The sequence below is a fragment of the Podarcis erhardii genome (assembly GCF_964252035.2).
Source record: "Podarcis erhardii genome assembly, chromosome: 7".
NCBI classification, from domain to species: Eukaryota; Metazoa; Chordata; class Lepidosauria; order Squamata; family Lacertidae; genus Podarcis; species Podarcis erhardii.
In genome coordinates, this window is record NC_138511.1 from 51,592,343 (window position 1) to 51,615,727 (window position 23,385).

Sequence of the window (23,385 nt, forward strand, 5' to 3'; positions counted from 1 at the left end):
TCCAGACACAAAAGTTCTTGAGGTTTTTTAAGGCAATCGCCTGATAGCCCTATCACTGCTGAGCCTGAGCTGCCCATGTGAGAGCCACTCACCCACATTTTTTTAAAAAAACAAACCCAAATCCAGGACATTTGCTTTAAAATGTAAAATTCCCCCAGATGGGCATGTTGTTGTTGTTGTTTAGTCGTTTAGTCGTGTCCAACTCTTCGTGACCCCATGGACCAGAGCACGCCAGGCACTCCTGTCTTCCACTGCCTCCCGCAGTTTGGTCAGACTCATGTTTGATGGGCATGTAGGACTCCCAAAAGAAGACATATCTGGGAATTCCCAGATGTATGGCAACCCTATTGTGGGGGGGCAGGGATTGCTGCTGTTTTATTTCTAGAACTTATTATGATTTATGTAGCAATTGTTCAGTTTGGCTATATGCTTTCTGATGTGTTTTATTTATTATTTATGGCTACTTTCGTTACATTTGTAATTAGGTACTGTTTTCATATTATAAGCTGCTGAGCATGGTTATAACTATGGGGAAATGGCATACAAACAAAATGGTGTATGTTTGGCTAGTAGCCACTGATAGCCCTATCCTCCACAAGGATTTGTTTCTGCCGCACCACATGGGCTGCTTTTGAATGGAGCAGGATATAGCTTCTGCCTGGTTTACATACACTTGTTATTAGCTCTCTACTGCATAGTCATCAATCTCCACCCTGAAGGTAAAGGACCATTTTGACAGTTTAGGGAGGGATTAATTTTAAGGGCAGGAAGGCACAAAAATTCACCATGGCCTTCCATTTGTCACACTGCTATCAACCACTACCACCCCTTCAAAATGCACAGGAATGCTGGTACCATTCTAAGTCATTGCACAAGAGAAGAAAATAACATAATAAGATCCATTCTGGATCAGGCCAAGGAGCCACATAGCCCAGCATCCTGTTCCCATAGTGGCCAAGTGTCATGAATGGGCCAGCTCCCAGGGAAAGTTTGCAGCCAGCTCCCAGGGAAAGGTTGCTGCCAACTGAAGAAAGCAGCCAAGAACAGAGAGGGTTAATTGCTATGTAGGATGAGCATTGACTAGTGCCAACTCCCCCGCCCCTTGGAATGCTGGCTGATAAGGGAATGGTGGGGAGCAATCTAGAACGCAGTCAAAGCTTGCCGGAAGCACAAACAGGTAGGGAAGAGTTAAGAGACAGCCTCTCAGGGAATGGGAAAGAGGAGGGAGTGAACCCACTGAGTCTGAGTTCTCAACGAGTGGGAAGGCTGCAAGATAGGAAGCAAAACAAAAGGTGTAGGAAGCGAAAGTTCAGTTGCTTCTGGGCACGCTGGAAGTAGTCTTCAGAAGGGTCATCTTGATTGATGAGGTTGGAGGCTGTGTTAAAGCCGTCCAGAGCTATCTGTTTGTTTTGACAATAGGTAAAGGTAAAGGGACCCCTGACCGTTAGGTCTAGTCATGGACAACTCTGGGGTTGCAGCGCTCATCTCGCTTTACTGGCCGAGGGAGCTGGCGTACAGCTTCCGGGTCATGTGGCCAGCATGACTAAGCCGCTTATGATGAACCAGAGCAGTGCACGGAAACGCCTTTTACCTTCCCGCCGGAGAAGTACCTATTTATCTACTTGCACTTTATGCTTTTGAACTGCTAAGTTGGCAGGAACAGGAACTGAGCAACGGGAGCTCACCCCATAGTTTTGACAATAAAGCATCCTTTTAATTAACCACACTCACTGTGTTATCAAGCCAGAGACTGGACTCCTGAAACCAAGCAAATGCCCTTGGGACACCCACAAGCAGGACCTGAGTGCAACAACACACTCCCTGGTTGTGATTCCCAACAACAGGCATCCAGAGGCACAGTGCCTCTGACACAGGAAGTAGTACACAGCAATGATGACTAGTAGTCATTGATAGCTGTCTCTTCCATTGATTTGCTCAATCTTTCTTCACCTTCCCACAGCAGCAGCTACACTTGGCCAATGAAAGCCAGATACTGCAAGCCAGGTGAGATGGAAGCATTTTGTAACTGCAGCACACTCCTGGAGCCACTGGCAGTGGTTTCTTCATTCATGGCAGCAATGTCCAGTGATAAAGTGGGGCATGCCATCCTGTGAGCGCCATCATAAGGTTCCTCAAATATGCTGGGTCTCCGGACAATCTGCTAATTTTTCAAGGGCTGGCGTGAGGCATGATGAATGGGTGCAAAGTCTGGTGTTCTGTTTTCTCTGCCAAATAAACATTGGAGAAAATGGATGGTTCCAGAAATTAAATGGCAATTTGTGTTATTTTTAGGGGCTGAGATGACAGGAGGCATCATGTTTGAAAGTGCTGGCTTGATCAAAGAGCCCTAAAAGCATTCAGCAGCACTGAGAACTATATATCAAATAGGATTATGATAGAATTAAGGGACTGAGCCATTTATAACTTTGGGCAGTCTCCCTCTTTGAAGCCTTCCTCAGAAATTGATCCTTTTTTCTATAAACCATAACCATAGCATTGAATTAAAATATCTGCATCCGTTCCAAAACTATTAGCTTTGTACAAGATAATCCAGGGAAAAGGTAACAGTTGTATATGACACTTGAAATTTCAGACGGAAAAGAAAGCTCTTGTGACATCTAAATAGAGGAAACAATCTCTGCACCAGCACTATTAGCGTGTCCAAAGAATTCCCTTCTGTGGCATGACAATGTGCCAAGGCTGCATCATTGTGGCACTATTAAACAGTAAATCACAAAACAAAACATGGGAACTATTGTGTCCTCCCCCCACCCCCCGCAAATAATTGAAAAAGGCTCTAAAGAAGCTGGTTAGCTATATATTAATTTGCTAAATGCATTAGCAAATAAAGTTTAATATTTTTCATAGGCATTCTGAAACTGCAACCATATGCACTTATTTAGGAGTATACACCATTGACTTACTCCCAGGTACAGCCAATGTGGTGTAGTGGTTAGAGTGTTAGACTAGGACCTGGGAGGCCAGGGTTCACATCCCGACTCAGCCATGAAGATTCCTGAGTAACCTTGACCCAGTCACTTCCTCTCAGCCTAATTTACTTTGCAGGGTCATTGTGGGGATTAATTGAGGAGGGGAAGAACCATGTGCTCCATCTTAAGCTCCTTAGAGAAAAAAGGTGGGATACAAAAGCAATAACAAGGTAGCGATAGATGATGATAGATAGATGATAGATGGATGGATAGATGATAGATAGATAGATAGATAGATAGATAAGATAGATAGATGATAGATAGATAGATAGATAGATAGATAGATAGATAGATAGATAGATGAGAGAGAGAGAGAGAGAGAGAGAGAGAGAGAGAGAGAGATGATAGACAGATAGAGATAGATAGATAGATGATAGATATAGATAGATGATAGATATATAGATATAGATAGATAGATGATAGATAGATAGATAGATAGATAGATAGATAGATAGATAGATAGATAGATAGATGATAGATAGATGATAGATAGATAGATGACAGACAGACAGACAGATATCAGGACTGAATAGGCCCATTTGTGTCATGCCCTTCCATATGTACGGATAATGCATGGAAGGTGGAGCACAACCATGCCCCCTGACCCTGCCTCCCAGGAGATTCTGGAGCTGGAGAAGGACAATAGTTCAGTGGAGGAGCACCTATTCTGCACGCAGAAAATCCTCTGGTTCTTTCTTTGGTCCCTACTTCTTAATCACTCCTTGCTCCTGGCTTCTTATTTCATCCTGACAACTAGTTTGTCCTGCAGGTTCTGGTTCCTGCTTCTGGGTCAATGGCGGCTGGTCTATTAGGGCAAGTGGGGCACTGCCCCTGGTCTGCCCTCAGCCAGCCCCCACCTGCTTACTTACACCCTATTAAGGGGGTAGACCTGGCTGTCGACTTTGTCCTGCCCTTGTAGAACTCAACAGGGAGGAGGATGGGGACACAGTGATAGGAGTAAGCACATTGGAGTGAACTCTGCATTAGCAAGAGCAAGATCTGCACCAACTTAATGGATTGTCAGGCCTAATGAGCACAGGAACTCATCCCCAGTAGGTCTTGTCCCCATGGATCAGCTGCTGAGATAAAGGTCCCCCACCTCCCTACAGCTGTCTATGTCTCTAGCTCCCCAGGTTTTTTTTTCCAAGCAATCGGAGACTGTGTCTGCATGTTTGCCTTTGCTCCTGCCACTTCATGTCTCTTCTGGTTCTGGTAGACCAGAGGTGAAGGGAGCTTGGCGCAGCAGGAGAGGGAGACACCTTTGATTCTTCACTAGCCTGACTCATTTCTGCCTCTTGGCCTCTCTCCTCCCATACTACTACTTCAGCTTCTGCTTTTGAGACTAGTCTTCTCTCTACCACAGATTCTCCTAGCTCCCTAAGCCCTGTTATCTCTTCAGCTTCTTACATCTCCTCTTCCTTGCCTTCTCCCTCTGACTATTCATTGTTGGCTCACCACCACGCCCCTGGTTCCCTTGTTGGTTCCTCAGCTGATTCCTCCCACCATTTTTCTGCATCAAACCAGTCCATAACAAATGACTAGAACTGGATGCCTGTCATTGGCTCTGGCTGCACCTACTGCCTTCCCTGCCTTCGGCACTACCAATCCCAATGGGCACCAGGCCCAGAGCTAGATTAGCCAGTGGTTTGACTCTGTATAACACAGCTTTGTACATCTGAAGAGCATTCAAAACGTCCAGTATTGAGGGAACAATCATAAAACATTGGAACCATGTTCACATACTCAGTCATTCAATGGGTTCACAGCCACTGAATATTCAACAGCACTGCAGAACAAACTGTTCATGCCCATCCTTCTGCTGTTTTGGCCTACAAAAAATAAAAATAAAAAAATTGCCGGCACCTCGTCATCCAGAATGAAAAGGAAATTTTAGCAGAAAGACGTGTCATGCCGTTATGCCAAACTTGTAGGCACTCCAAACCAATGAAGCCACAGGCACTGACAAATCCACACAGACATGAAGGCAGGATATTATATCACAATTTCCCCCAATCCTACCCTCTCATTGGATGCTAAATATGAATTATCAGCTTATGAAAGATATGACAATAATCAGAGATGCAACATTTAATATGATGGGGGGAAACATACTGTGGTGCAGAGCTGAAAGTGCTTTCTGACCACAGCTAGTCTGATAGGCGGCAAACTAAATGAAGAGAAGAATTGAAATTTAAAAATAACGGTTGGTTTGGCATCCAAGTGTCCTTAGAGTTATAAATTTATTAGAAGCATTAGGGTAATAGAAGGGAAAGGGAGGAAGCTCTCCAAAGTCCATAGGTACCATAAAAGCGTTCTCGAATTTCAAATCAGTTTCATGCAATTTATGTCTGGGTACTATTTATATAGCTGTGTGCACAGCGAAAGGCTCCCGTATTTTATGGGAGCCAAACCATAAACCTAAATCTGAAAAGAACCAGATTTGGAATGCCTGAAATCCAGACGCAGAGCCAAATATTGGGAATTTGGACCATGACATAATTTTAGCTATCCATATGCTATTAAAGCCTTACATATTTCCAGGCCTGTGGTTGCGACTGTCATTAATTCTACCCAGAGGGAGCTGCACAGCCTCTAGACCCTCTGACCTTTTGCAGTCTCCTCCCTGAACTCAGGCTTTTCTGTCTGCCTTGCCTCTCGTTGGCTTAGCTGCTCTGTTGTCAGAGGGTCACAGTGATCCTTAGTTGGGTAGCTAAAGGGGTTATGGAAACTAAGGAACACAGGAAATGAAGAGGACTTTATTTCACCCTCACCCACCCATTGAATGGCAAAAAAAGGGGGGGGAATGCTTTTGCCATTTTTGGTGCAGCTCTAGACTGCATATGTCTATTTGGCTGAAGGATACACTTATGTTGTTCTGCATGAAAACCTAGAGAGAAATCCTAATTCTCTTTCTGCCCAGTCTGGTGGCGAAGTAACACAGCAAACACATTTGTACCGACCTCCCCACTGCACCAAGGATTCCCTGCCCGAGCTGCTTCATGGGGCTATCCCTGAATAAGTCTGGCCCAACTCATAGCCACAGACATGCCTTAGACCTGGTGTTCACCTCTATGAATGTTGGTGATCTGACACTAAATAAAAGCAAAACAAGAGAGTGTCATGGTCAGATCACTTCCTGGTGCAACTGGATTGCACCCTTCCCCTCTGCAGGGAGGTGGGACCGATTCGGATGGTCCACTCCCGCCACTTAATGGATCCAAATGGTTTCCAGAGAGTGGTAGGGGATGTTTTATCCCATGTGGATGGCCTTTCAGCTGATTCCCTGGGGTCCCGCTGGAATGTGGAGTTAACCAGGGCTATTGACTGTTTGGCTCCGAAGCGCCCTCTCCGATTGCATGAAGCTCGGACAGCCCTGTGGTTTACCACAGATCTGAAGGCAATGAAACAATTGCTGAGACAGCTAGAGCAGTGTTTCCCAACCTTTTTTGGGCAAAGGCACACTTGTTTCATGAAAAAAATCTCGAGGCACACCACCATTAGAAAATGTTTAAAAAATTAACTCTGTGCCTATATTGACTATATATAAAGTAACTCTCTTTAATAGGAATCAAATAAACACAAAGAAAGTATTTTATAATTACTTTATTATGAAATAGTAAGTACCGTATTTTTCGTCCCATAGGACGCTCCGTCCCATAGGACGCACCTACTTTTTTGAGGGGGGAAATAAAGGAAAAAAATTTTTCCTTTATTTCCCCCCCAAAAAACCAGGTCGGGGAACAGTGGGATGGCGGTGCTGCGCCTCCCCGCTGTCCCCCGAGCTTGTGGGGCTGGCCCATGTCTGCCTGGCGCGAGGGGCGCTCTGCTTCAGGGCGCCCCGCGCGGCGGCAGGCTACAGTCCGCAGCATGGGGAACCCTCTGTTTCAGGGCGCCCCATGCGCCCCCCGGGTGCGCAAGGCTTGCCAACACGAGCGCGGAGCACGGGGCGTCCTCCGAAGGGCGCCCCGTGCTCCGCGCTGCCAGCTGCCGCCCGCAAGCCTTGCGCTCCTGGGGGGAGATCCCCCGGGTGCGCAAGGCTGGCCAACACCAGCGCGGAGCACGGGGCGTCCTCCGAAGGGCGCCCCGTGCTCCGCGCTGCCAGCTGCCGCCCGCAAGCCTTGCGCTCCCGGGGGGAGATCCCCCGGGTGCGCAAGGCTGGCCAACACCAGCGCGGAGCACGGGGCGTCCTCCGGAGGGCGCCCCGTGCTCCGCGCTGCCGGCTGCTGCCCGCAAGCCTTGCGCTCCCGGGGGGAGATCCCCCGGGTGCGCAAGGCTTGCGGACACCTGCGTGGAGCACGGGGCGTCCTCCGGAGGGCGCCCCGTGCTCCACGCTGCAGGCTGCTGCCCGCAAGCCTTGCGCTCCCGGGGGGAGATCCCCCGGGTGCGCAAGGCTTGCGGACACCAGCGCGGAGCACGGGGCGCCCTCCGGAGGGCGCCCCGTGCTCCGCGCTGCAGGCTGCTGCCCGCAAGCCTTGCGCTCCCGGGGGGAGATCCCCCGGGTGCGCAAGGCTTGCGGACACCAGCGCGGAGCACGGGGCGCCCTCCGGAGGAGCGCGCGGAGCACGGGGCGCCCTCTGTGGGAGATCCCCCGGGTGCGCAAGGCTTGCGGACACCTGCGTGGAGCACGGGGCGTCCTCCGGAGGGCGCCCCGTGCTCCGCGCTGCAGGCTGCTGCCCGCAAGCCTTGCGCTCCCTGCGTGGAGCACGGGGCGTCCGACTCGCCTCCCTCCCACGGCACACCAGCCGACGTCCCGCGGCACACTAGTGTGCCGCGGAACACCGGTTGGGAAACACTGAGCTAGAGCACCAGTGGCGGAAAACTCATTCTGAAACTGACCAGACATGGGTTAGAGCTCAATGTTGAGCCTACCAAGTGGCGATAGCAATGGTGAAGAAGCTTCTTCACTGCCTCTATTGCATCTGCGGAAAACAGCAGGAGACTCTTTCAGGTGGTTCGCAATTTAGAAGAACCACCTGCTCCACCAGGGCCCAGTACGGGCCACATGATCTCCTGCAATGTTTTTGCAAAGTTTTTTTGCAGATAAAGTCGCTCAAATTCGGGAAGAGGTAGACTCCACCGTGGGAGCAGGGCCGGGGCAAGAGAGTGCTACAGCCCTGTCTAGTCAAGTTGTGTGAGATCAATTCCAATCTGTTACCTCTGAGGATGTGGACAGGCTGCTTGGACGAGTGGAACAAACCACCTGTCTCCTTGATCCTTGCCCATCCTGGCTTATAAAAGCTAGCCGGGAAGGGCTGGGCGACGGGTTTCGCGGGGTGCTGAATGCTTCTCTCTGTGAGGGAGCCTTCCCAGACCCTCTGAAAGAGGCGGTTAATAAACTGCTTCTAAAAACCTTTCTGCTGCCTGCACTTCCATCCACCTATTTGGTGGGCAGGAGGGGAAGCTCTCTACCTATGGTATGACACTGGCATCTCATCTTTGATGGTAACCAGTGGGGGGCTGATGAAGGCTGGCAAAGCTGAGTGGAGGGACACCTCTGCCCAATCTAATGGGCTCCCCAGCCTGGCCCAAAGGGGAGTTGGTTAACAAACCACCCTGTGAAATGTGAAATGCATTAGAAAGATGTGTCACGGCTAAAATGGCCGCTGTTTCTTTACTGCGAATAAAGCTGGGTCAGCATGACTCAGCGGTCTGCACCAAGTTGTATATATAAGTGAGAGGCTGGTGTTTGGGTTGGTTGGTTGGTTAGTGCTGGTGTGTATAGTTATTCAGTCGTGTTTTGCACAAAGACTTTTGAGAATAAAACTCTGCAAGGATATTTTCGTGGACTCTTTTTGTGCCGACAAGGGTCCGAGGACCAGGCTGAGGAGACAAAGGGAGGTCAGAACATTTTCCTCCTTTTTTTGCTTTTTACAAACACTGACAAGATGAAGTATAATTGCCTGTATAAATAGAATAAAATAAACCTCCTGGAATGTTTTAGAAACAAAGTACTAGACCCAGGAAAAACAGCAACATGTTCTCTCTCTCTCTCTCTCTCTCTCTCTCTCTCTTTTTTTTTTTTTTTACAAATGTGTAACTTACTATGAATGAAAGGCAAATGCTGCAGGTTAATTAACAAGCCTGCTCTTCCAATGCTGTTTAGTGAGATTATGGCAGTGCCTGTTGCAGAAAGAGGACACTGCAGTATAATTGTCTTAAAAGCTCTCTATGGCTTATGGAGATTTAGCCTGTAAATGCAGTAAATCTTTATGAAACAAGTGAACCAGGTACTTCTTACAGCTCTTATGACACTCACTGCTTTGCTGATTTCCCAGCAGCACAGTGCTGTCCTAAGAAATAGGGGATTACATAGTTATTTTTATTTATCCTAGTCAAAGTTGGGTTGTTGGATTAGCTCGCTGATTTCACTGTTCACTAAAATTCTAAAATAAAATTTAAAAATCAAGGCTTAATTTTATTCCAACTCATCAAAGGCCATCAAATACTTTTTGTGCTTTATGGGGAAATTACTGTTTGTTTGCTTATTGATTTGGCCCATAAAGGAAGTAAAACTAATGCAGCCATCCTCTCCCACCTTAGACACACACATGTGTGATGGGTTCAGAACATACCTGGCTGATGCTGGCAATGTGAGCTACACCATGATGAGTAAGAGAGTCCTCGTGGTGGGCCTTGAAGCCCCAGGTGATGTCACCACAGGCTTCTGACATGTGGTGGAACAAATCCATGTGGCTTGGAAGGAGCATGAAAACTGCCAGCATGCTCAAGCCACAGTTGAGAAAGACCCTTCAAGAGTAGTCTCTAAATGAGGAGAAAGATATCATGGCAGAATGGGGTGGTGCCTTGGAATGAATCACACCATTAGTACCTTGGTACTGTCTTCACTAACAGTGGCTCTCCAGCATTTCAGGCAGAGGCCTCTCCCAGTCCTACCTGGAGATGCTGGCGATTGAACCCAGGACCATTTGCATATGAGGCAGATGCTCTCCCAGTGAGTTACAGCCCTTCTGCGGCTATGCCCAGCTGAGGGGCAAGTTTCAGTTCCACATCCCCACTTTACTGAGTATGGCATCAGTGTGTGTGTGTGTGTGTGTGTGTGTGTGTGTGTGTGTTGTGGGGGTATTTATATTCTGCAGAGTGTTTGAAAGTTATATATACTCACTTATATCTTTGCGACATGTCTGTGAGGTTGACTATCTGATGGTCTTTACAGATGAATGGAGGTTAAAAACCCAGGCTGCCCAGTGGTGCTGGAGCAACTTTTTGCTTTCCATTTTTACAACAACGAGGAGCTCCAGTTTAGCAATCACCATTATTTTCCCCAGAATGCACTGTGCTGTTTTGGAGAATTCCAGATAGAAAATGGCACACATCTCTGCCTTATTTTCCCCAGAATGCCCCAGGGTGACACTGTGCCCAAGGCATGGGGGGGGGCAGATATGAGAGTGAATGTTAAGTGCAATTGTAGATTGTGAAAAAGGAGTTCTTAGTCGTTGTTTATTTTTTTAAAAAACGATTCCACTATCTTCCTAATGGGACGGCTGGCGTTGGCCAGACTGATGCTGCATTCTTCCCCCACCACAAGTCCTTTAAGAAATTTGAGCCTTCTTCAGCACCACCATCACCCCAAAAAATCAGGGATATACGGGGATTTTCAGTTCAGGGCCAGAATGCACCAATCTTCTGACTAGACAAAGATAGGAGGCCAAGCAGCTGTATTTATACCTAGCCAGTCCAAAGACTTCATACTTTTAATGTATTTTTTTATCTTTTGTTGGAAGCCACCCAGAGTGGTTGGGGAAACCCAGCCAGATGGGTGAGGTATGTATAAATAAATAAATAAATAAATAAATAAATAAATAAATAAATAATACTATCTGTCAATCACAGAGGCCAGCGATGCTCACACCTATTTTCTTCTCTACCTGGAGGCAGTTTTCGAAGCACACACAATCCATCGCAGTTCATCATCAACCACTTTATTGTGCTAGCTATTGGCTTTGACAATTTCCAGATAAAATTGCCATTACAAAAAGGAGGCAATAAAATCTACTATACAGAATATTTTTATCATAAATATTCTATATAAAAATGTAATTTACGCAGTACAATAAAGTCCTAAAAAATAAATATATGTGTTATTAAATCAAGGACTATCTAACTGTGATACTTTCCATTTCTTTTGCCTAAAGTTTCCTTGAAGCTAAAACAAACAAGGCTGTTCTGCAAGTCACAAAAGGGTCAGATTCTTGCAGTAAAATAACAAATTGTTTCCTGATCTGAAGAGGTTGTTAATTCAAACTATAGGATTACCAGGATTTCTAAGATACTCCCCACTCTTTGGCCCATCATATAAGGGATATTTTGGTACATAACATATTATATTCTCCATCTGATTCAGAGAACAGATGCAGAGCCACTGGGAAACAGGAACCCATTTGTATCTGCCATCCAACATGGCAGAATGCATCAACTGTAGGTATAGTTCATAGTTTATTCCTGTACTGTCAGGTTGTAACTTGTATTTATTTTAAAATTTATAACCCATTTTTCATGGAATACTGTGCTACTGTACTTAGACTATTTTTAAGTGAACTGCACTGAGCACAGATGCATTTGTAGAAAATGTAGGATTTAAACTGTGACTATGAGATACCCTCCCTCCCCCCTCTTTTTCTCCTCCTCTGTCTTGCCGTTTTGCCACTTTTACATTATTTCAACCACCTCTCAATTCCCTCACCTCTTTTCTGTCATTTTCTCAGCCAGCGTAGTCTTTCATGCTATCTTCTTTCTCCCTTTATTCTTTGTCTTTACTACTTCTTTTTTTCTATCTCTTCAGAAATTAAAAGAAACGTATGGGTGAGTTTGGGAGATGAGTAAAAGTGTTTTATTTTTCCATCACAGGACATGCGACTGCTCTGCAAGGCCAATGAAGTATTGTAAGCAATTTAAAAAAACAAAACAAAAACACTGCAGCTAATTTTGTATAAAAATCAGCTAAGCCACTTCTTACTATTCTTACCTGCAGACTGACTGTCATCTTCCCAAATCCCATGGAGTCTCACTCGGGATCTACAAGGTTACTACAAACAATTATTTGATCTCAATAAAGCAGAGAGGCAGAACTTGTTCTTACTAAGTGCTAACGTTTAGACTGCCCCTGAGATTGACCTGGAAACTGCAGTTAATGCCATTGCTGAAATAATTGCACTGGCAGCAAATTAAGTAAATTCAAATGCTGGTACTCAGGGCCGGCCCCAAACATTTTGGCACCTTAGGTGGACCCCAAAATGGCATTCCGAAAGCAGTGAGGGACGATTTACATCAGGAACTAGGTGGGGGGGTATTTACCTATGGCAGAACTCCCTCCTGCTAAATATCAGGCAAGCACTATCTCTATTATATTTTCTGTGCCCATTGAAGACTTTCCTTTCCCAACAAACCTTATAAGTGGAGATCTTTATTCTGCATGTATGTATGTATGTATGTATGTATGTATGTATGTATTTAAAAGCAGCCATTCTCCACAAGGACACGGGTGGCGCTGTGAGGTAAACCACTGAGCCCAGGGCTTGCCAATTGGTAGGTCGGCAGTTTGAATCCCCACGACGGGGTGAGCTCCCGTTCTTCAGTCCCAGCTCCTGCCAACCTAGCAGTTCGAAAGCACATCAAAGGGTAAGTAGATAAATAGGTACCACTCCGACAGGAAGGTAAATGATGTTTCCGTGCGCTGCTCTGGTTCGCCAGAAGCGGCTTAGTCATGCTGGCCACATGACCCGGAAGCTGTCTCTGGACAAACGTTGGCTCCCTCGGCCAGTAAAGCAAGATGAGCACCGCAACCCCAGAGTTGTCCGCGACTGGAGTTAACTGTTAGGGGTCATTTACCTTTACCTTTTTATTGTCCACAAGCTCCAGCACATTTGGCAGAACATGAGACTCTTAATCTCAGTGTTGTGGGTTTGAGCCCTGCATTGCAGGGGGTTGGACTAGATGACCCTCAAGGTCCCGTCTAACTTACAGTTCTATGACCTATTATCTACCACTTAACATTTGAAAAATCTGCAAGTGTTGTCTAATTTGGACCTGAAATTGCTTTTAAATACACTTTTATTATTGATGTTTTCATTGCTTTGGGATGGAAAACAATTAATAAATTTATGAAATACATACCATGTACATACAATGGTTATTCTGGGTGGTGGGAATGATAGGCGCCAACCAAGCAGTAGTATTCTGAATTTTGCCTGCTGCCCCAACCCTTGCAACCCTCTTCCCAAAATTTAAAAGTGGGGGAAACAGTTCCCCCTCCTCTTTCACTTCAAACCCAACTCAAAATTAATGAACTTTCAGCCCAGAGCAAAAATTTGCAGACTCACAAAATAAACACTGCTACATGAAAGTCTCTGCCCATGAAGGCATTTAACCTAGGAAGAGAACTGCTATTCTTTTCCAATGGCTATTCCTGACTTGGTGCATTTGTAAACGTGGAATAAATGGCTTACACCAGAAGACACACACACCCAAAAAGAAACATCTTTTAGCAACAGGCCAACATCTGTTATGTATGGCTTGTAAATTTACCTTTCCGACCTCTCAACAACAAGGGAAATCAGACAGTTGAGCAACTTATATGAGTGGGGAACTTAGGCGGTTCTGCTTTGCGTCAAACTCCATTTCAGCCCCCCAAGGATCTCCTTTTTCATTTTACTCTTGCCCTTTCCCCATCACCCTGACCTACCTTTGTACTCCCCAGCCATTCAGCCTTTCTCTTCTTGTACAGAGGGCACCAGCTTGCTATTCCAAGCTGAAAGGGTATTTCCTGCACAAAAGATATTCTGCTGCTACTGCAATTTGACCGTCATCTTCTCCCTGAAATGCATGATTGCTTGGTCTGTGATACATACATATTGCATATGCTTTCTGCAGAAGGCTACAGAGTTAGAGTCAGTACTTAAGACTCCTATGAAACTAAAATGGTTTTCAAAAGGTGACAGAATCAGCAAGGGAGGAGAGTATGATTATATTTTTAGAGAGGGGTTGATGCATCACATTTGGGTTTCCATAGGGCCTGCTTAAAACTCTGTTCTATTCATTATGAAAACCTGTCATATTCTTTTTTAATGCTCTTGTTTCAGAAAACCAGGACAAAAATGTACCTTGGGGGGACAGAGGGAGTTGCACGAAACTGATGTAACACCAAAGACCAGACAACACTCTTCTTTTCCTGATGCTTAGCAGAGAGCATCACCCAGTTTGCAATGGCATGGTTCAGAATACAAATTTGTCCAACTCATCTACTCATTATTTTGGAAAGCCATTCACTATGCATTTGGACACCGTAATCTGGTGGGGCAGAGCTACAGCAATAGCTTCCCGACAGCAAAGTCGCTCCCACATACTGGGAGGGAAGGGAGTGGCAAGGCTGGCATTGCGTGGACACATTGGTAGAGTCAACCAGGTGATCCCACTTGCGTGTCAACTTGGCCCTGATCTTGTTGCTGCCTTGCCCCGCCTGGTATATGGCCGGGACACCACGACCAGGAGGCTATTGTTATGGCTTGGCCCCACGACATAAGCCGATCCTGGTTATACACAATATGTTTATTCTCCAGACACATGATTGGCTTATTGGGGGGAAAGGATCCTGACCCATGAACAATGTTGGTTGTTCTTCAATAATAAAATCGCCAGGATCCTAAATACCAATGGATTGTTAAAAGGGCACTTGCCAAGGCTTATTAAGTACATGAACCATAAATCCATTTGGTCTGCAATTAATTCAAAATTACACAAGCACTAAATGTGTAATTAACTCAACGAGGAGTGTTTAGGCCTTTACGTTGGCATTTACAAAGGCAAGCTACAAGAAGTTTATTAGCTGGCAATTTATTACTAAAATACTAGCAATTCATGAGTAAGTTGATGGAAATCTAACTTGCTATCAGTTTATCATTATGGGCCAATTAAAAGCCTAAACAACCCTTTTAAATAAATTAAGAGCCAATTCAAAAGCAGGAGGAAACTTATTTCCACATGCAGGACCACACCAGAAATATACAGTGAGGTATGTGGGACTGCTTTTCATTGGGCTGCCAATGTCAGAATTCTAGGGCTGTCATCTAATTAAATAAATTTTAGATGATTCACATTCAAACTCCATCTTAGAAGAGGCATCCTCTCATCTATGATTCTATGTGTGTGAGAGAATGGGTGATTCCTCTTCTAAGATAGTAGAGGGGAGGGGATGATGGATATTAGATGTCATCTACGATCCATTTTTCTCTAGGTACTAAAATAACTCAATATTTTTTAAGGCTTTGGTAGGAGTGCCCCCAAATTAAGAGATTTTGGGATAAAATTGGATCTGAAATACCAAAGAAGAAAAGGATTTGTTGAACTTGTGGCATAACTTCAACTACCTATCTATATTTAAATTGCTAATAAATAAAAGTGCTATTAATTTCTTTAACTACAGCCCCATATGTGTTGTCCCCAAATGAAAACACTTACAATATCTGGAAATTGGCTATAGACGAAAAATAACACACAATATCTGTGTTGATCAAAGCTTACTTATGCGGTGGGTAGATGGCCTGCAATGGTAATATGTACCAGAAAGAACATGATTCATCAGTTCCTAGCATTGGCTAGTTTGGCTCGGAGCTGCTCTCCAGCACAGCTCCTTCACCTGCTATCTGATATTATTTTTTACTAGCTGTGACAGGGATTGAATCTGGGACCCTGTTGCATGTAAAAGCATGTGCTCTACCACCAAGTCGCAATTCCTCCTTCTGATGAACTTGACTCTGAAAGCTTTTGCCATGAGCAATTTGTTGATCCTTATGGTGCAAGGAGACTTTTGTTTTGTTTTAACAGCAACAGACTAGGACAGCTGTTTTTCCAAAAGTTGTAAATAAATTTGCTCTCGAATTCTGGGCACCTCCACAGAAAATCGAAATCAGCTGTCTGATCCCTGTCAAATAAATACCAGATTTCCTATCATATTCGATTTGGAAATCTTACCATACTCTGTCATTATTTGTTTGCCACACATCTTACTACTCTGAGGCATCCGATACCACAATGTCCCCTCCGCTTAAGCTGACATGTTGCAGTGAGCAACGTTCAGACTATTTGTTCCGCCCAAGTCTTCATGAAATAAATATTGGTGTCATTAAAATAGCCCTGCCATTGCACCATCCCTTTCGCCGCAAAAACCCTCAAGAAGAGCACATGCAGTTTCTCCTGAGCCCAGCGTCTGAGGGCAGAATAGTGGTGGACAGTCTGAAAAGCTGAATGTGAAAGCTTCCAAGTTAGCCATCTTGAAAACAAACACAGCTCTGTCTCTTTAAATCTCCCTCCCCGTGATCACAAACGTGTATGTTTTTTATAAAGCCCTGGAAACTCTGCTGAGCCCTGGGGATGATGCCAACCAGAAACCCGGGTACCTTGGGACGAGAACTCTACTAGGCCCGAGGTACAACATGCTGTTTGTAACAATTATAATAATACACCTGTACTACCATTGTCAGCCTGGAGTAGCCACATGGGGTCTCATTAGTATTGTATTAGGACTACATGGGGGAAAAGATAATGGCCCATAATGAAAAATGCCAAATTTTCTATATAATAAAAATGAACTTGATTAATGAAAATCACTTTCAGGCAAAGGGTTACAGCGTTGTTAGAAATAAAAAATGATGTATTAATCCAACACTCTTACAGATGGTCCCAACCTCCTGACAACTGTTATTCATTTGAGATGCTATTAGCATGCATAATTATGCTAATTAAGTTGTAATTAAGCACCAATTCTTCAGAGGGCTTTTTCTTCTCCTTCCCTCTCTCAGTCTACCGTTTAATACAACTCGGCGCTCTCAAAGCATGCTGCAAGCTTCAGACTTTGTGGCAATGCAAAAAAAGAAGGGATTCCTATCTTTGTAGCCAAAGAAGATGATTGACCCTCTAATCTCTGTTGAACAGCCCTATCCTATGTGTGGTTACTGGGAGGGAGGGAGCACTCCCTTTTCACACTTCTTTACCCATCATTACCTCCCATTGTCTTTTTGTTTGTTTGTTTTTTGTTTTTTTAACTTTACATAACTTTATTAAACATGCTTTAAAAAGACATTAAAATAAAACATACATACATACAAATACAAATACCGAGCCAAGAACAGATAAAAAACGGAATACAGGAAAAACAAAACAAAACAAAAATAAAAAAACAAAAAAGACAAAACCTCCGTCCAACTCAGTTTTGGGTTACATAAACTTATACAATTTCTGCAGTTGTTTTATCAATGATTCTACACTCTAAACGTCGTAAGTGTTAACTACTGTCTGCTGATATATATTTAATTCCCAGATTAATCTCAATATAATTTAAGAATTTGTTCCACTCATTTTTTAAATTGACCATATTATGGTGCCTAATTCTTTGTGTTAAACTCGCTAGTTCTATATATTGAAACGATTTCACTTGCCAATCTCTAATCGAGGGCATTTCGGGAGATTTCCACTTCTGTGCTATTAAAATCCTTGCCGCCGCCGTGGCATATTGAAAGAAGGTTTGGTCTGTGTTTTTTATTTCCTCCTCAATCATTCCCAAAAGAATCACCTCGGGGATTTTAGGGAAATTATACAAAATCTTTTTCAATTCCTCATAAATTTGCCCCCAAAATCTCTTAACCACATCGCAAGTCCACCATACATGAAAAAAGGTTCCCACCTTATCTCTACATCTCCAACATATATTATCGGTATTCTTGTACATCTTTCCTAGCTTTGCCGGGGTCAGATACCAGCGATGCGCCATTTTTTCTAAGTTTTCTCAAAGGGTTGCACAGGCCGTGAACTTCATACCCTTTTTCCACAGAGTCTGCCATTTGTTGAGATCCACCTTATACCCGAGGTCCCACCTCCCATTGTCTTGTGAGGTTCGTCATCAGCGTCCTCAAAATACATATTTTTACACATGATGAATACTGCAAGTTTTATGTGCACATTTCCTTACATATGTGTCAACACTGGTATCACACATGCTTTTTAAAAACAACAATCCTGTCGTGTCATACGTTGCAAGGCTGAAATGCTATTTGCTTGTTTTTAAATTTGAATGGGCAGCATACCCACCTCACTTTCATAGATGTAAAGAGTCAAGAACTGTGTTGAACTGCACTGACTAATCTAAGGGGTTGCAATTTGTTCTGATTCACAGATAAGGATGTTGGAGAATTATGATAGGAACGGAAATGGAAATATGAAGTGTCTTCTTAGTCAACCCATGTCAGGAAGGGAAATCAATCCAGCAAATATGATTGGCATTTGCTGTTGTTGCTTTCACTCCATCTCAGAAAATGGGGTATACCTGACCTGACAACCCTGGTTCCACCCTACCCAGTGAGCTGCTTCAGTTAGGGCCTAAATACTTAAAAGCACGCCTCTCCCTGTATGTTGCTGTCCAGGAGTTGCAATCTGCAGGGAAGGCCCCCTGAATGTCCTTCGGCTGGGTTTCATACATTGGGTGGGCCTTCGCAGCAGTGGCACCTCAGAATTGGAATTTCCCCTGGAATATGACTGGCACCTTCCTTGCTTGGTTAAAACATCCCCACAATGACCGCTTCCCGCTTAAAACGGGGGGCGCCCTTTGCGTGGACGCGCACAGCCCCTAGATCTGAAGCGGCTCCAACAGCATAGGCTTGGCTTTGCCTCCCTCAGGTGGGATACCTAGAGGTCTCCGCCTACCTCAGTCACTTGTCAATCCCACCTGGGGGGAGGCATTGCCAAGGAGACCAGGCCAGGTAGGGGTGGGATTACCTGCCCACACAATAGAGGGAGGATCTTACCTGGGAATCCTCACTTGGCTCCAGAGCTTCTCCTGGAAGGACATCGCTGGACTTCCTCGCTCCAAAGGTAGAATCATAGAATCATAGAGTTGGAAGAGACCACAAGGGCCATCGAGTCCAACCCCCTGCCAAGCAGGAAACACCATCAGAGCACTCCTGACATATGGTTGTCAAGCCTCTGCTTAAAGACCTCCAAAGAAGGTAAGCCTGGGGCCTTTGGCCTCCCCCCCCCCCGCGGCAGGGTTCCCAAAGGATATCGGGGGGTAATGGATTTCAGGATACCCCTTTTAAAAGGGGATCCTTTTCCCTAGGCAGGCCCTGATGCCCTGGAGCCAAGTGAGGATTCCCAGGTAAGATCCTCCCTCTATTGTGTGGGCAGGTAATCCCTCCCCTGACAGCTCCCCATTTAAAACGGGGGGCGCCCTTTGCGTGGACGCGCGCAGCCCCTAGATCTGAAGCGGCTCCAACAGCATAGGCTTGGCTTTGCCTCCCTCAGGTGGGATACCTAGAGGTCTCCGCCTACCTCAGTCAATTGTCCAATCCCACCTGGGGGGAACTTGGCATTGAGGAATCACTGACACTCAGCTGAAAGACTTGGGTATATGGGTGTAATCTTCTGTTTTTGTTGTGTTATACATATGTATTTTATTTTATCTTATTGTTACCCACCCTGAGTATCTTTAGGGTAATGGCGGAATCTAAATGTTTTATACAAAGAAACTAAATTTTTTAATACAGTGGTACCTCAGGTTAAGTACTTAATTCGTTCCGGAGGTCCATTTTTAACCTGAAACTGTTCTTAACCTGAAGCACCACTTTAGCTAATGGGCCTCCTGCTGCCACCGCGCCGCCGGAGCACGATTTCTGTTCTCATCCTGAAGCAAAGTTCTTAACCCGAGGTACTATTTCTGGGTTAGCGGAGTCTGTAACCTGAAGCATATGTAACCTGAAGCGTATGTAACCCGAGGTACCACTGTAAAGAAACTAAACAACCCCACTCCTCCCTCAACAACTGAACTTTTTGCCATTTTGATTTTGATCCAGCATGAAACACACACACACTCATGCACGTACACACACACACACACACACTTTTAGATCACAATAGCTGAGAAAGCATTAGTCTCTCTCTCTCTCTCTCTCTCTCCATCCCCTCCTGTAACTCCGCAAGGGTGCATTCAGAAAGCTATGATTATTAGAATTTCCACCTACGCATTATCCCCCTGTAAAGCCCAGTTTTGAGGTTCTCTGCTGGGCAAGGGTCCAGCCTCATGGAGCCAAGAGGGATTTCATTTCTAACTGATTCAGCTGATTGTGCATAGAGCTGAAATGGCAAACATCTTAGGAAGAAAAAAAAGAAGCGAAGTTCCCGATATAAAGTTAAACTCTGTACTCTACGTGCAAGCTGACACTGTAAATAGCCAGCCTTGGAGAGTTTCCTGGGATCCAAACATTTGGCTTCAATTGCCCCGCAAGCTCTCTGGATGCCCAAAGACTTGCCTTTTTATTTGAGAGAGTTTTATTGCCACCCCACCCCCCAACACATAAAACACATGACCAATAAAACCAGCATCAAGTTCAGCTCTAAGACGTGGAGGGGGAAGGAGGCAGGGAAAGAAAGAGAAACAAGGCACACAAGAACATATAACAGTTTGATTTAAATGTCCTGCAGAATATTCCATATGTGGACACAACTGGAATCTGTTAAAAGATAGCCAGAAGTACAAAGTTCTCTCGCACTGCTGACAACTTGGCTCTTCTCTCCTTTGTTTGTACCTGGTGACACTTTTCTATTGACTGCTGCAATTCTGAGACAGAACATTAGCATCTCAATTTATTTCAGCATTCCAACGTGATACAAGTGAGTTGTCTCAAGTTTCCCTGAGAAACAAAAAATGAAACAAAAGCAAAAAAACAGCTCAATCAAACATTGAAGCCAATGGGTATCAAAAAATATATAAGCAGGTCTTGTTGATATTTCTGCAAACTCCATGTTGTTTATTTATATCTCTCTTTTATAAGAGAGGTGCAGGTCAGTTCTGTATCCAGGGCAGCTGTCTACCAGCTCCATCTGGTACGCAGGCTGAGACCCCACCTGCCCACGGACTGTCTCGCCAGAGTGGTGCATGCTCTAGTTATCTCCTGTTTGGACTACTGCAATGCCCTCTAAGTGGGGCTACCTTTGAAGGTGACTCGGAAACTGCAATTAATCCAGAATGCGGCAGCTAGACTGGTGACTGGGAGTGGCTGCCGGGACCACATAACACCGGTTCTGAAAGATCTTCATTGGTTCCCAGCAAGTTTCCGAGCACAATTCAAAGTGTTGGTGCTGACCTTTAAAGCCCTAAATGGCCTCGGCCTAGTATATGTGAAGGAGCGTCTCCTACCCCATTGTTCTACCCGGACACTGAGCACCAAGGGCCTTCTGGCAGTTCCCTCACTGCAAGAAGTGAGGTTACAGGGAACCAGGCAGAGGGCCTTCTCCCTATCTGGATAGGGCTGGAAAAGGCTCCTACGTATAACCCTGTTAGTCAGTATAGACCAGGAGTCGGCAACCTGCAGCCCATGGGCCACAAGCGGCCCACAGGGGTCGTTTATACGGCCCACAAGCCACCTCCGAACCAAGCCACCTGCTTGGCGAATCCCCACACACGGCTCTAAACCAGCACTGCACGGAGTGGGAACTGCGTCTGTGCAGCCCATGGAGCCATCTCCGCAGGAGTGAACTAGCCTAGGCGAGGTAAACCTTGCCGACACCTGGTGTGGACCAGGGGTTGTCAACCTGGTCCCTATCGCCCACTAGTGGGCGTTTCAAGATTCTAGGTGGGCAGTAGGGGGTTCTAGAGCACAAGCTAAATCCTCCTTCCATCAAGCACTGGTGGGCGGTAAGGAAATTTTACCATCAAGAACGATGCATTAGTGGGCGGTAGGTGTAAAAAGGTTGACTACCCCTGGTGTAGACAATACTGAGCTAAATGGACCAGTGGTCTGATTCTGTATATAAGAGATTCCTGTGTTCCATGAATTATTGAGAAGGCCTAGTTTTTCACTTGGCATTAAAAGGATGGTATGATGTGAACTTATACACACACACACACACACACACACACATATACACACATACATCCATACATACAAGAAGGCTGGAAGATAGTTACATTCCTCTCCTCTCCTTCCCATCAAACTTGATGGGCCTTTTGCAAGTCTCCAATAAGACTCATAACTGTTAAGTGAATTTGGTACCTTCTAGTTGTACAATAGGGAGGCAGGGTGTGAAGACTAGTCCTGTACATGCTGATTCCAAAGTAAGTTTTCAAGCATTCCATAGCACAGAAATTTCATATGATGGCAGTAGATCAGTGTGTTGGAATTATATCATTGCAAAAAGTGCAAAAAGTGGAGGGAAAAGGCTTTAAATCAGAGCATTGATAGAAAGGGGGGAGAGACAACTTTCCTCACACCTGTGGCTGTGAATTCCTCCTCACAACCCTAAACTATTTGCCATTCTTCTCTTGGTGGTCATAATTATAAGTGACCAAATGGCAAAGAAGCTGTTTGGGAAAGGATTGCAGGGGAAGGGTTCAGCTACCCTCTCCCACCTACCAATGCTACACTTAAAATCGGGAATGGTGAATCTCAACCCCAGTGCTGAATGTGGCCTCTCTATCTGGCCCTTTGAGCTCTCCCCTAGCTGCTCTGTATCCTGAACTGCTCTGTATCCTGAGAGGATCCCTAGCTGAAATGTGTCCTTTGAGAGTGCCTCTTGCTTGCCTGGATAAGAGAGAGAGAGAGAGAGGTGTTAGTGTGTAGAAACTAACCTGCCACATACAAGGGAAAACTTGCATTTGTTGTTCCATCTACTTTTTGCTTCTTACCCTTTCCACCACAGGCAGATGGCCTCTTAATTTCAACAGGTCTGCTCTGTGTAGGACTTAGATGAATACAACCCACTGCTCTCCCCTCCTGCCCCCCCATGCATATTTAATCAAGTCTCAGCTAGTAATTTGTCTGAAGAAGAAGAAGAAGAAGAAGAAGAAGAAGAAGAAGAAGAAGAAGAGGAGGAGGAGTTTGGATTTGATATCCCGCCTTTCACTCCCCTTCAGGAGTCTCAAAGCGGCTAACAATCTCCTTTCCCTTCCTCCCCCCCAACAAACACTCTGTGAGGTGAGTGGGGCTGAGAGACTTCAAAGAAGTGTGACTGGCCCAAGGTCACCCAGTAGCTGCATGTGGAGGAACGCAGACGCGAACCCGGTTCACCAGATTACGAGTCCACCACTCTTAACCACTACACCACACTGGCTACACCACACTACACCACTACACCACTACTACACCACTACACCACACTGCCACACCACACTGCTACACCACTACTACACCACTACACCACACTGTCATATTCTTAACCAAATGAAGTGTCATAAACTAACTCATGTACACTCATTGCAATAATCAAGGGGGGGGGTTACTCAAAGCATGGGTAATGCATGTCCTTTGACCCTTCCTCTTGACTGTAGCTTAACCCACCAGTAAAGACAGGGAAGGGAATTCACCCAATGGAAGAAGTGAATGGGATGCAAGAAAAG